Source organism: Apis cerana, linkage group LG16, assembly GCF_029169275.1.
Source record: "Apis cerana isolate GH-2021 linkage group LG16, AcerK_1.0, whole genome shotgun sequence".
NCBI lineage: Eukaryota > Metazoa > Arthropoda > Insecta > Hymenoptera > Apidae > Apis > Apis cerana.
Genome location: NC_083867.1, coordinates 1,449,084 through 1,463,194, shown reverse-complemented (window position 1 = coordinate 1,463,194; position 14,111 = coordinate 1,449,084).

The following is a 14,111-nucleotide window of genomic DNA, read 5'->3' as shown; positions in this document are numbered from 1 at the left end:
ATTTAATCATATTTTTCATTGCACACTAATAGGATTGAATATAATTGAATATATTAATTAAATCAATAATAATATTAATATTCATTGTTTTTGAATGTGTATTTTGAGTATTAAAAATAAATTTATTTGAAACACAGATAAAATTTTATTTTAGTAGTTATGAAATCTGTTTTTTTATAGAAAAATAAAATCATTATTGACGGTGAAAAAGTACTGAAGAATATTGAAAATTTTAATATATTGCTAGTGTAGCATCTCGATCAAGAAATGTGAAAAATGGAGAATCGCAGAAGAAAAGCGGATAGTAGCAAACTTTTGTAATGGGTAATGAAGAATCTATAATCGAATAAATATATATATATATATATAATACATTTAACTTTCATACATTCTGAATAAGTGACCTATTTTTTAATATTTAACGATGAGATTGCAAATGTTTTGATCGTTGAATGAATTAATTAATGAATTTATCGTTCAAAAAAAACAAATAAACAATAACTCGCATTTCAATATTTTATTTCTATATTGTATTTATCAAGATGCAGTCGTTCCCTTTGGATCGAAACGACTTTGACTTCAAATGGTCACGGTCATGCGGTAAATGTAGCCACGTCATCATAGTCGCACCACGTCAGTGTAATTTACAAATGATGCAATAAATTCGGAAAGCATGCATTCGTTTCATATTGAAGACATAAGATCGCATGGATACCAATAGCGGCATAGCCCAGCTTGTTAATATGTCAACAACGTAATCTTTCTACCGACGAGCCAATAACCTCTCAGTGAAATCCACCTCGATGAAGCCACGTTATTAATATCCTATTGATTTCTCATACACATATCCTTTTCGTTTCGTTTTCTTTCAAATTCTTGTTCAATAAACGATTAAAATTTTTTTCTTTAATTTTATATTATTTGTATCGAAAAGAAAAATCGAAGTATCTTCAATTGTATTTTAAAATCATTTGAATATCTACTAATATAATTTGATTTCTAATTAGATTTTTTGTATATACTAATATATATATTTTTGATTTATTTATATTAATCGAAATAATTATCTATTTTAAATTTATATATTTTATAATATTAGTGATTGATCAAAATATAATATTAATATTTGGGCAATAATGTATAGATAAAATAAAATCTCAAATAACTTGAATTATTAAAAATGCACTTAAAATTGTACTAAAATTTCATATATATATAAATAATAATATTTATATTAATATTTATTGGAATTGACACATATACATATATATAGTATATATATGATCGGAATTCAGTGATTTTTTATGTATATTTTCAATGTATAAATTTTTCTTAAAAAGAAATTTCGATTTTAAATAAAAAGAGCTGTATCAAAACTGAAATATTTAAAATTGAAAGTAACGCGATTGATTGGAAAAAATATGAAGTTATCATCTTATAAGGAAAATATTATTAATTACTACTCACTGATTGAATTTAAATTAAGGTTATGTTAAAAAATGAAGTTTTAAGCAGAATTTTTATTTTTATACTTGCATTCAAATTAATTAATGTGAATTAGTTTGAACGAAGAAAAATGTGGCTTTAAAATATTGTAAATATGTTACATATGTGCGACAAATTATTACACAGGGTCGAGTATACGTATAGCTCGTTAAGCTGGTTATATACTCGACTGAGGTTATAGTTCCGAAACCTTTCGAACACGATCCCGTTGCGTCAGCCAGCTTTTTGATTCATTCGCAAGATTGTGCGCGTGATCGATTGACCAATATATATATATATATATAGAGGAGGTGTTAATATTTTTATGGTTCCAGACATTCAATCATACTTCATTTCGAATTTATATATATATATATAAGATATTATGTTTTTCAAGGCACATTACTATATGTAATGAAACTGTATGATCAAAATCTAGAATAATTAGAGTCGAATTCATAATTCTGCAATATAAAATAGAAAGTTATTTTATTTATTCAGGAAATTACTCATTATCAATAATATAAATAACACAATAATTCATAAAGCCAACTTTAAAAACAATATAACAATCTTAATAACAATAAATAAATATATATATATATATGTATATATTGTATATAGATAATATGTAGATATGTAGATATAATATGTAGATATATATTCAATTTTGATCATTTTATTAGCCAATAATCAGATTTTTTAATTTCTGATAATTGATTTATTCAATATTATATATATATATAATTATTAATTAATTTTTAAAAAACATTTTTGATCTATTGGTCAAAATATAAAATAAAAATTATAAAAAAATTTTTTCACATAAGAATATTTATTTCATTCACTCTAAAAAATGTTTCTATTTTTTAAAATGAAAAATATGTAATAATAGACACATTGGTCTCGCAAGACTTGGCGTCCGATAGTAAAGAATTAATTAGGTCATGGTCTCAATCCTTTGGATATCGGATCGATACTATTATCGAAAAAAAATAATATCTACTACATAACAAGTTGATATTACTTTTCTTCTTAAATACTTTACTCATCATAATATGAAATCCATCTACGTCACATAAATCATTCCTTTTCATACTTTGTGTAAATGCTATCAGGCACGTTATTACTAGTATCATAGATACTAATAGTAACTAGAAAAGTACGATTTTTAAATTTCAACTTCGTTTGAAACTTAAATCAACACTAACGTTATTTGTGTCTAAGTGAATTCTATGTTTACATTTTATTTGCGTCTCACTTGCGTGTTTACACGCCTATATAATATAAAGGTCTTCTATCGTTCGTATAGCACGTTTGTTTATCCATACTAGAGTCAGAAAATAACTATGCAAATGCCTGTTCGATCATATGTAGATGAACAACGAGTTAGTCGCACTTGCTGTTAATATTGTTGGTTGATCTATTTTGATCGTTTTTCATTATTGATTTTATGGTATTTTAAATATTTTTGAACAAGCCACAATTTTTTCTTATCAATATTTGGTAATTAGATTTCGATTGTTTTTCACATAAATCGTAAAAGAATGAAACTGAAAATATAATGTAAAATGTTCTCCATTAATTTCAAACGAACCAGGTAAAATGTTTGGTACACGTTTAGCACGAATGCTCGGTGCCAATAATGTGGCGTTACCTTGACTAGAATGGAATAGATACCAAGAACAGATACCGTTATACTAGAGTAACAACGTAACCAAGATATTTTACATTAGACGCATATTGTTGTTATTACAATGATTACATTAATATTCATATTTATTACGGTATGCGACAGTTTATTGCTCTATAAATGTATTTATTTATGATGTTGTTGAATGAATTATTTTTTAATTTTGTATGAAAAACAGAATTTATTTTAATTGATAAAAATATTAAAATTTTATTTATTGCACATAGTATTCTGTATAAGTGATAAAAATAATAAGATAATTTAATATCGTAAAAATAGTATTAATTAAAGATACAATGATTTATTATGATGTAAACGTGTTTTGTCTGAATATTTTTCTAATAATTTATCCATTATCGTGTTTAAAGCTATATATTAAATGATATAAACATATTAAATAAAATTTATATTGTAAATTTATTATTATTTAAAATTATTGTTACTTTTTATTGCAATCAATACTTTAATATTAAAAAATAATCAATTCAATAATATTGCTATAAACAAACAATTATACAGAGTGAATGATATAAAATACGGTAATTTGTTTTCTTTGGAGTTATTGCAGATTTGCAGATATCGACATACCTTTCTTTTTAAATCAAACGGTTTATAGAGGTTAATCATCTAGGGTGTAACAAATTCTTAGTGCGGTTTTCCTTGAGACCTAAAAAATTTCATATAATAGAACGGTATATTAATTTGTTGTTATTCAAATAGCTTGTAAATGTTATCAAACATTTTCTTTTATTCCGCATAGTTTCTGCAAAAATAATCTACATAAAGATAAACATACAAAAAAAATGTCTTTAGTCATTTTTTCGCAAAAATATAATCATTATGTATAATATAATCCATTATTGTATATTTCATAAAATAATTTTTAAAATAATATTTTATAATAAAATGTTTATTACAAATATAAACATAACATTCGTAAACATATCTCTAAAAAATTTTTTGTTTATATTCTTCATTAATAATTTTCTAATATTTTATAAGTTTTATAAAAAAAGTTTCAAAAAAAATATTTCAAGTATTTATATATTGTTAAATTTAATTACAATTATTTAAATAATGAAAAATTATAATATAATATTCTATTTAAAAATATGGGAAAATATAGAAAAATTCTAATATAGAAAGATTTCAAGGAAAATCCTAAAAATTTCTGAACTAGATATGTTAAATTTTATTCTTTTATATATTTTAAAATATTGAAAATTATTTTTAAAATAGTTTTTTATAATAAAATATTTCAAGATTCATTTATAATACATGAATGAAAAATATTTATTTAAAATAAAATAATAATTTTTACATTATATTTTAGAAATAATTGTTCGAAATAAAATTTATATATCTGAATTTGTGTTGTTTTTTTAAATTAATAATTAAATGTAATTTTATATGATTATAATTAAAAAAGTAGATAAAAAATAAAAAAATATTTATTTAAAAATAAACTTCTTTAAATATTTCTTAATTAATAAATAAACATAAGTGATTAAAATATAACTAATCTTTATGAATTGCAAACATGAATGTTAAAATATAAATAAACAAAAACAAACACAATTATAAAAATCATTATAGAAATAAACTATTATTTTAAATTAAATATATTTAACACAAACAATCTAACTTAAACAAATAGTTTTACGTAAATATTTTTATTATATGAAACTGAAATTTGAAATTTTGTATAATCTTTTGAAACTCTAAAATGTTTTTTTTTCTTTTTTTTTTCTAAGAAATATCTTTTATTTATTATTATTATTATTATTATATTTTTATTTATTATTATTATTATTATTATATTTTTATTTATTATTATTATTATTATTATTATATTTTTATTTATTATTATTATTTATTATATTTTATATTTTATCAAGAATTAAAATTTTAATAAATTTTGATTTTAGAAATTCATTAAATTAAAACTCGTAATCAGTAAATAGTAATAACAGTTACATTCTTAACTTGTGAAAAATTTAATTTTTATGCAAATTACTTTTTATTTCGAATTATAAAAATAACAAAAAATTTTCGAGATTCAAAAATTCTAAATTTTTTTATTTATTTTAATTTTTATTTTTTTGTTTGAAATATTATTATTAATCTATATTAAATATTAATCCATATATGTTTCAAAAATCCATATGTATTTAAAAATAATTTAATTCAAAAAAATTTTATCAATATTTGCAATAATTTAAAAAAAATAGCATGTCATATGTCTTATTCTATATGTAATTGCTTTGCTTTTATCTTTCACTTTATTTATTTTATAAAAACATTTTTTCAATAAGAATTATTTGTAATACAAAGTTGCATAAAACAATTGTATGAAATATTACGTATCAGCCGTAGTCAAATTTTCGAAATTGTATTCGATAGGAAATTGTAGTTTTCAAGAATAAAACGGATCCAAATCGCTTTTACGCGTCTGGCACGGATCCCGCATTTAACGTATCGTTATAAATATCGTTTATGTTAACTGGTGCTCTCGTTGCAAGTCGTTTGACCGTCTGAAAGATAGATACATAATTATTCTGCATCGTTGAATGTTCTTTTCAACTAGTTGATATATATGTTTACTACCCAGCCAATTCTTTCAAGTGTTTCATGATTTTCAAACCTAACGAAAACTAACCTAACCAAAAATGAATCGTTAATATCTGTCATTCAAAATTACATGTCTGTTATTACGAACAATTACTTATATAACTGCTTTTATATAAGATTAGATTTATTAAAATATAAAGTAGAGCAAAATTTAAATATTAGTGGCGAATAGGGAAAATTTTTTTAAAAAATGTCAATAATATGTAAAAACAAACAAAGATGAAGAGTCGAAGCCACAAGAATTAGCTTGTTACGACGCAATATGCTTTTTAGACTAGTTTTACGCCAGTAAAGGAAGAATAATGACCTTGAAACATAAGGAAGATTCAACTGATATCATAGATTCCGGTTTGAAGTTATGGTGTTAAATATATGTTTCATATATACATTCAAACATCTATTTAATATATTCTTATTATAAAATCTGCATATTTTTTAAAATACAGATAAAAACTGCTAAAATATACGGATATTGATATTGAAATATAGATTGTAATTGAAATATACATGAGAAATATTAAATATTAAAATATTAAAATACAAGAGTACATTAATGAACATGTCTTATCTTATGTAAATAATTTATGATAAGTATTAGATTCTAAAATAAGATACAAGTAACAAGTTTTAAATACTTTGTAATTTTTTTTTATAAATAATAATAAATAATTTTCAAATAATACTTTTTTGAATTGATTCATTTAAAATAAAAGTAATAAATAATTTTAATTATTAACAAATAATTTCACTATAATCTTTTGTATACAATTATTTTATTTAAATTAATTCAAATTAAACAATATTTAAGAATAATTATATTTCAATTAAAAAAATTGTCTATTTTTTAAATTATTTGAAAAATAAAAATAATGTATTTTAAATAATTTATTATCTAAAATTTTTGTTTTTGAAATATTATCTTTGAAATTAATATAATATTATTTAAAATAATTTAAATAATAGATTTAATTATATACATTTGTTTTGATACATATGTAGATATATATAGAAAAAGCTAGTTCAAAATTGAATATAACTTATTCTATAATAATATTCCTTATTATTCATTATTATTCATTATTCAGTACTTGATTTAAGTACAAAAATGCCACAAAAAAAAATAATTACATAATAAAGAAAATTTCTGGACTTTCTGTTTTTCTCATCTTTATAAGAATAGATATTAATAGATTCTTAAAATACTTCTCATAGAAATGTTCAAACCCAAATTAAATCAAAAGAATTTCATTAAGAATTGAATTATTTTAAATAATATTAATTTTAAAAAAATTATTTTTAATAAATTTATTTTTAATAAGATTATTAATAAAATTATTTCAATTTATATCGAATTTATATATATTTTAATAGAAAAAATTTTACTGACTATTGTCTTATTATATACTTACATTTATGAACCTGTTGGAAGCCAAACATATAACTAGGTCGTTCACATAATAGAAGTCTGTTGATTTCCTCTGTTAATTTGTCATTTTCCGTTTAAATAATAAGAATGTATATTTATATAAGTAGACTCAGTCATATAAGTATTTTTTTTTTTTGGATTATATGCAATATTTGCAAAATTGAGCATATATTGGCCAAAAATATTGTTAATTTTATTGTTAATTGTTATATTTGTTATACTATAGTAAAATATAATATATATAATATAATATAGTGAAAAAAAGATATATATATGTATATGATAATAATTATTATATCATATAATAATTATTATATTTTAAAAAACAAATCCTTTTTAAAATTCCTAAATTGAATTTTTAATGTAGAAAATTAGGAAATACATCAAAAAATAAAAAATGATTCTTTTCTTAAGAATTATTAATGCTGAAATAACTTTAGTTTTTATTAAGAAAATATTTTTGGAAACCAAATTATTATAAATTTGAAAATTGAATTGCATTTATGAAAATCTCGATATAAGGTTTTTCGAATTATGACTTTTTTTCACAAATTTTATATCTATTTATTATAATAATTCAAAAATTGACTATATTTTTGGCCTAATATTTTAAAAATTGTTATATTAATAGTATCGCATGTGATTTTAAAATAAAATTTTATAAGAAATCGAAAAAAAAAGTTTTACATCTAATCTAACAAAACATAATAATTTTACTATAATTCATTTCGTATTGAAGCAAATAAAGATATAATTTTACATTAAAATATATTAAAAAATATTTTTAGGCATTAAACATGTTTAAATTATACGGAATAATGTCATATTCTAGAGATTTTAATTATTATTTATTATTTTTTAAAAAGTTATTAATAAATAAAATAAGAATATTATAAATATAAATATATTTAACTTTATAATCATATTTTTAATATTTGAAATGATTTGATTTAAATCGATTTGTATTAACTTATACTTAAGCGTAATAAGTTTTATATATATATATATCTATATCGATATAAATTTTATCTCTGCAAATGGAGAAATTTTATTTATTATATTTAATTTTCACTTCTAGAATAATCATCTCTTTTAAAAAATATTCCTTTATTATTCAAACAAGTAATTGTTTAACCTATTAATTTTAATTCTATTCTAATTAATTTTATTCTAATTTCAATTTAGAATGTTAATAGAATGTTAATAGAATGGTTAAAGATGATAAATTTTTTCAAAGTCTTCTATATATAAAAAAATAAAATATAAAATAGTTACAGAATATCTTATTTATATTTTCTGTATTTATATTTTGAATATATCTGTTATTTATGAATACATATCGGTATTTCTCAATCTCAATAGGACAGAAATTACATAATTAATAATCGTAAAAAGGTGATCTGCAATTGAAAATTTCAAAAGTTGAATTTGAAACGAATCATTGAAACAAATATAATCGTATATAATATCAAATTTTCCTTCCAAGATTATAAAATCTTTGAAAGATAATAAATTCCAAAGACAAATCATTTAAGTTTCTTTTAAATTGTTGAAATTTGTTTGCTAAGAACAAAATAAATAAAATAAATAAAATAAAAGAAACAAGACTATTATTCACACTTCATTTATTTATAAAAAAATACTCGAAAAAAAAACAATTAGCAAGAAAATAGCAAAAAAGAGAATTTTTTAAAACTATACAAAAAAATAAAAAATAAAAAATATGAAACAAAGAAAATAATAATGAATTATATTTTGTATCTAATAAATTATAGATCCTATGTATATATTCAAAATCAAAAGAAAATTGGATATAATCTATATAATATAAGAATAGCTTTATGAAAGATATTTTATATAAAAATATTGAGAATGGCAACGATTTTATCTATATTTTTATTATTCAAAATAAATTATAATAAATAAAAAATTAATATATTAAATAATATTTTAATGAGAAAAATAAATATTTTATAAATATAGTAAAATTAACATAATTTTAAATAAATAAATATCTTACTTTAAATAAGTAAAAAAATAATTAAATTATTTAATTATTATTGTAAATTAGAATTAAATAATTAAATACATGATTTTATACAATGTATTATATCATGTAAATAAATTTAATATGAATTAATATTATAATTTAATAAATATTATGCTTAATATTTATAATAATCAGATAAATGAGTAATGAATAAAACAATCTAAAAGAAAATAATTTAAATTAAATTAAAAAAAAAAAATTCTCATCGTCATTATATTTATTTGTTAAATTAATTTTATGATATTTTATTATAAAATAATAAAATTAATTAAATGTCATCTTATTATATCTAATTATTATTATAATTTATATCAATTATTATTTTATTTTACATAATAATTAATTACAAAAAATAAAATTATTACAGATTTTTTTATAAAATAATTTTGACATTTGGAATAAAATCGCGTATATAAAATAAAAACATAATTATTATTACTTTTTCATATTTTCTTTTCTCTTAGAAAAATAAAATAAAAAAAACTATTATTCAATAAAAAATTTCTTTTTCATCTTCCAATCTAAATTTTTTTTATTTTATTCATATTAAAATTATAAAATTTCATCTTTTCTATTTAATCTTGATTTTTCTTACACATATATAAAGATTCAATATTTGTTTCATTTCACATACTACAATGCGCACATGTATAATCTTAATAATGATGTTCATTATATGATTTTGTATATAGATATTTTCACAAGGTTATGGCAACCATAACCTTTAGTAATTGACTGAAAGTATCAAGATTAAATTACAATAGTTCTGTTTGGAAACTTCTTCAATAGCATCCCATTGTATAAAAGGTAACCAGCAATGAAAGGATTTCAAAAAGTCAAGAAGATCTAGGTGTCTAAGCAACTAATCATCCGATAATTGCTATTGCTATGACTTGTTTACGATGCTATTAAAGGAAGTTGTTAGATATATACGTGTCTAACATAATTTATGAATAGCAAAGATAAATTTTATGTCTTTTTTAGCGGCCAAATGATTTTTTCGTCCAAATTCACAAACGTGATTTTTCAACAATTAAATTACAAAAAATATTTTTAAATAACAATTTTTTTAAATAAACATTCCATTAAATTTCATTTATTACTAATTATTATTAAATTTTATGTATTTATTTTGTATTGCATTAAAAAATAATTAAGTACCAATAATGTTTTTAATATTTCAGCAATAATGATAAAAAATAATTAAATTTTCTTTTCATTGATATATTTATGTGTTTTTAAAAATGATTTTATTAATTTTAATATCTATTAAAATTTTATTCATAGCTAATATTTCACAATTAATATTTTTCCATTTAAAATTTTTCCATAAGAGTTCTCATAAATGTTTTTATAATTTTAAGTATTGTTTTTATCTTTTTATGTTTATAGAATTATTAGTATATAATAATTATGCATAGATAAAATTTAAAAAACTAAATTTTAAGTATTATTAAATATATATGCGAAGTAAAATTTACCAAAAAATATTGTTATATAATAATACTTACTACATTAATCATTAAAAATGATATTCATAATAAAGTGAATTATAATAAAAAGTCAATCATAATTTACTTATCTATTATTTATGTTTGAAAAATAAAAAAAATTTTTTTTTACTTCTTTCTGAATTTATCTAATTATTTGTATCATTTTATAGGTTATGTGTTCATATTCTTTGTTATATCAATTTTACATAAAGAAACGTACAAATACAATGAGAAAGTTCCATTTATCCGAACCTAAGAACAAGATGATTCGGATAATTGGATCATTCGGATAATAGAAGTCCACTAACTTTTCCGTTCACTATCGTTGTTGACACTTGGTTCGTATATGAGATAATGTTTACATAACCGGATTTATATTCACTTATTTGAATAAATATTGTTTTTTTTAATTATTTAAAAAATTTAAAAAACTGAGATGCTCGACTTAATTAAATCGTTCTATTAAATATTAAATTGTTTTTATGAATGAATTCGAATAAAACAGTATGCACAAGTAATTAGTTCGCATAATAAAAGCTCAACAACGAATTCGGTAAATTGGACATTCTATCGACATTAGCGCGCATAAATAAAGTTCAGATAAATAGACTATCCTATTATAAATATAAACATACAAATTATAATGATTAAAGTATACGTCTTATTATGAAAATATAAAAGAATAATAATATTTTATGCTCAAAAATATATTTTTTCAGTATTTGATTCATCATATTTATTTGATTTTATCTTTCTGTAATTATTTTTTATGTTCAAAAATTTCTTATATTATTATCTATCTAATCTATCGATGATTGTCGAAAAAACATATTTTTTAATAAAAAGAACAATTTTTTAGATAGATATCAAAATTTTGAATTTTCAAGTATTATTATCATATCTATTATTTTATAAATATACTCTGTATACTTATGGATAAGAATACATATATATAATTGTAGATAACAATTAATATTTATTTACATTACTTATTATCAATCATTTATCAATACTATTGATATAAAATTATAACATGATTATAAAAATATTATCATGTGAACATTATCTAATCTCCTTTCCCGATTTGTTTGAATAATTCAAAATAATTGTGTATTTTCGTTCCATAATGCGCATACGCGTAATATATAACTTGTTCGTTATAAAATTAAAATAAAAATTCGATAATTATATTTAAAAATCGAAATCGAAATCGATTTATACAGTGATGGAATCGAAATTTAATTTTGATAACATTCGTTCCCATTTTGCCAGACAATAATTAATAAAAGAAAAAAAAGATTAAAACTTAAAATAAACATCGTTTCATGATGTGTCAAAAGAAATCCTTTCCTTATTCTTACCCAACTTAGTCTGACTAGTAGACCCAACAGTAGTCGTAAATAATTATCTTTTACTGTGCTTCTATTATGATAGTCGAAATTGGAAAAAAAATTTTAAATTGAAATATATTTCATTTCCATTTATTCGTAATATATATTCATAATCCACACGTGATTTTCTTATAATCTATCTAAGTATTGCTTCTTTCGTTTTGCTTCTCGAGCAGTTTGTTATCTCGAGAAATCATGATACTCTGCGAGATCTAAAGTATACATATATTGTATATATATGCACACTTACCTTAATCTTATCTCATTGGAGAAGGAAAATATTTACTATTTTTTATTTCTCTCTAATATACGTTCAACGAAATAAAAAAATATACTATATATATATAAAACTATATACATATATTAGGTTTTATTTACCGTTGATTTATTTAACATAAAAATTCTTTAAAAAATCGCGCTTTAAGCATTTGTTCGAGATAAAGATAAAAAAGTACGAAACTTCGAATTTTTTTTCATTTATGCCATTTTGTTTGTAGATTTGCACTTACTTTTCTATGCAAAATTGAGTTTTATTGAAATATGTATATAAAATTTTTATTTTACTTTGTTATTTTATCTTATAATATTATTTGAACAATAATGTATTTGAAAGATAAATCATTATTATTTTGCTTGATATATAAGTATTTTGATACAAAAAATATAAAGATGTTTTTCTGTGAAATAATTTTTGTACATGAAATTTTCCATTTTTTTTTTTTGATTATTACATTCATAATTTTTGTATTTTTTAAATTAAATAGTTATTATATTTTCTATTCTTATTCGAAGATCAAAAAATTAAAAAAAATCAAATATCAAATATAGATAAATTATTTGAAAATAATTTTTTGCCGAATAAATTACCCAAGGTTTTATAAAAATTTATTTACAAACATCTTTATTTGAAATAAATATTTTATTTTTTTACTTTACATTATTATATTATTGTTTATTTTATTAGAAATAGTTATCTATTTCTTTTATTTGTCATTTTTATTTCAAACAAAAAATTTTATTTCTTTGTCAGAAAATGAAAAGAAGATAGATAATATATATAACATAACGATTATATAATTCATAATAACGAATAAATATATAGATATATATCTGAATTTATTGATTTTTAATAAAATCAAGATTGTATGTATATCGTAGGCCAGTATAACAACTGTCAGAGGTTGACAGAAGTTCAATGTTTCACTGATTCGAACTTTTGATCCATCTTCACGTAGGAATGTGGAAATGATGAATACAGTATCGTAAGAAATTTGGCATGAAATGGCACTATGTAACACCAGTCTTTCTCTTAGGTCAACTAAGTTCGTTGCCTTTTTTCCAAGTAACATAATTCCGCCAAATTTTTCTCAAATCTTTCTCCTCATTCGTAAAATGATCGAATTCTGTTTCATAATTCTCACTTTACTAGATCATTTGTTACGTCTATTTTGATTGTTCAATTTTAGAATAGATTTGCGAAGGTGTTCAATTTAGCGTTGAACACCTTGAAGCGTTTAACTAAAGCAACATTGAACCGCGCATATGACCCACGAGGCCATACGGTAGATGACCCGGGTGATATCCAGAAATAAGCATAGCGGACAAATGCTGGAAAGAGTGCGATATATAATGGTCAATGACCTCTACCAATTCGCTTGACACCATGGATTTGCAACTAATTCCACCGCAATTCATGCTGATGTGACATGGAATAGTAAATTATCAGTTTATTTCCACATATCATTGCATTAGAAAAATCTAGCAGATCGAATGGTTATTAGTACATACAGTTTACCTAAATCATTCGCTGTCGATAATAATATTTTTTTTATAATAGACGAAATATAATTATAAATAAATCAGCTTATATCATTTCATTGCATTATAAAAATCTACCAAATTATATATTCATTGGTATATAATTCAATAAAATAATATCCTT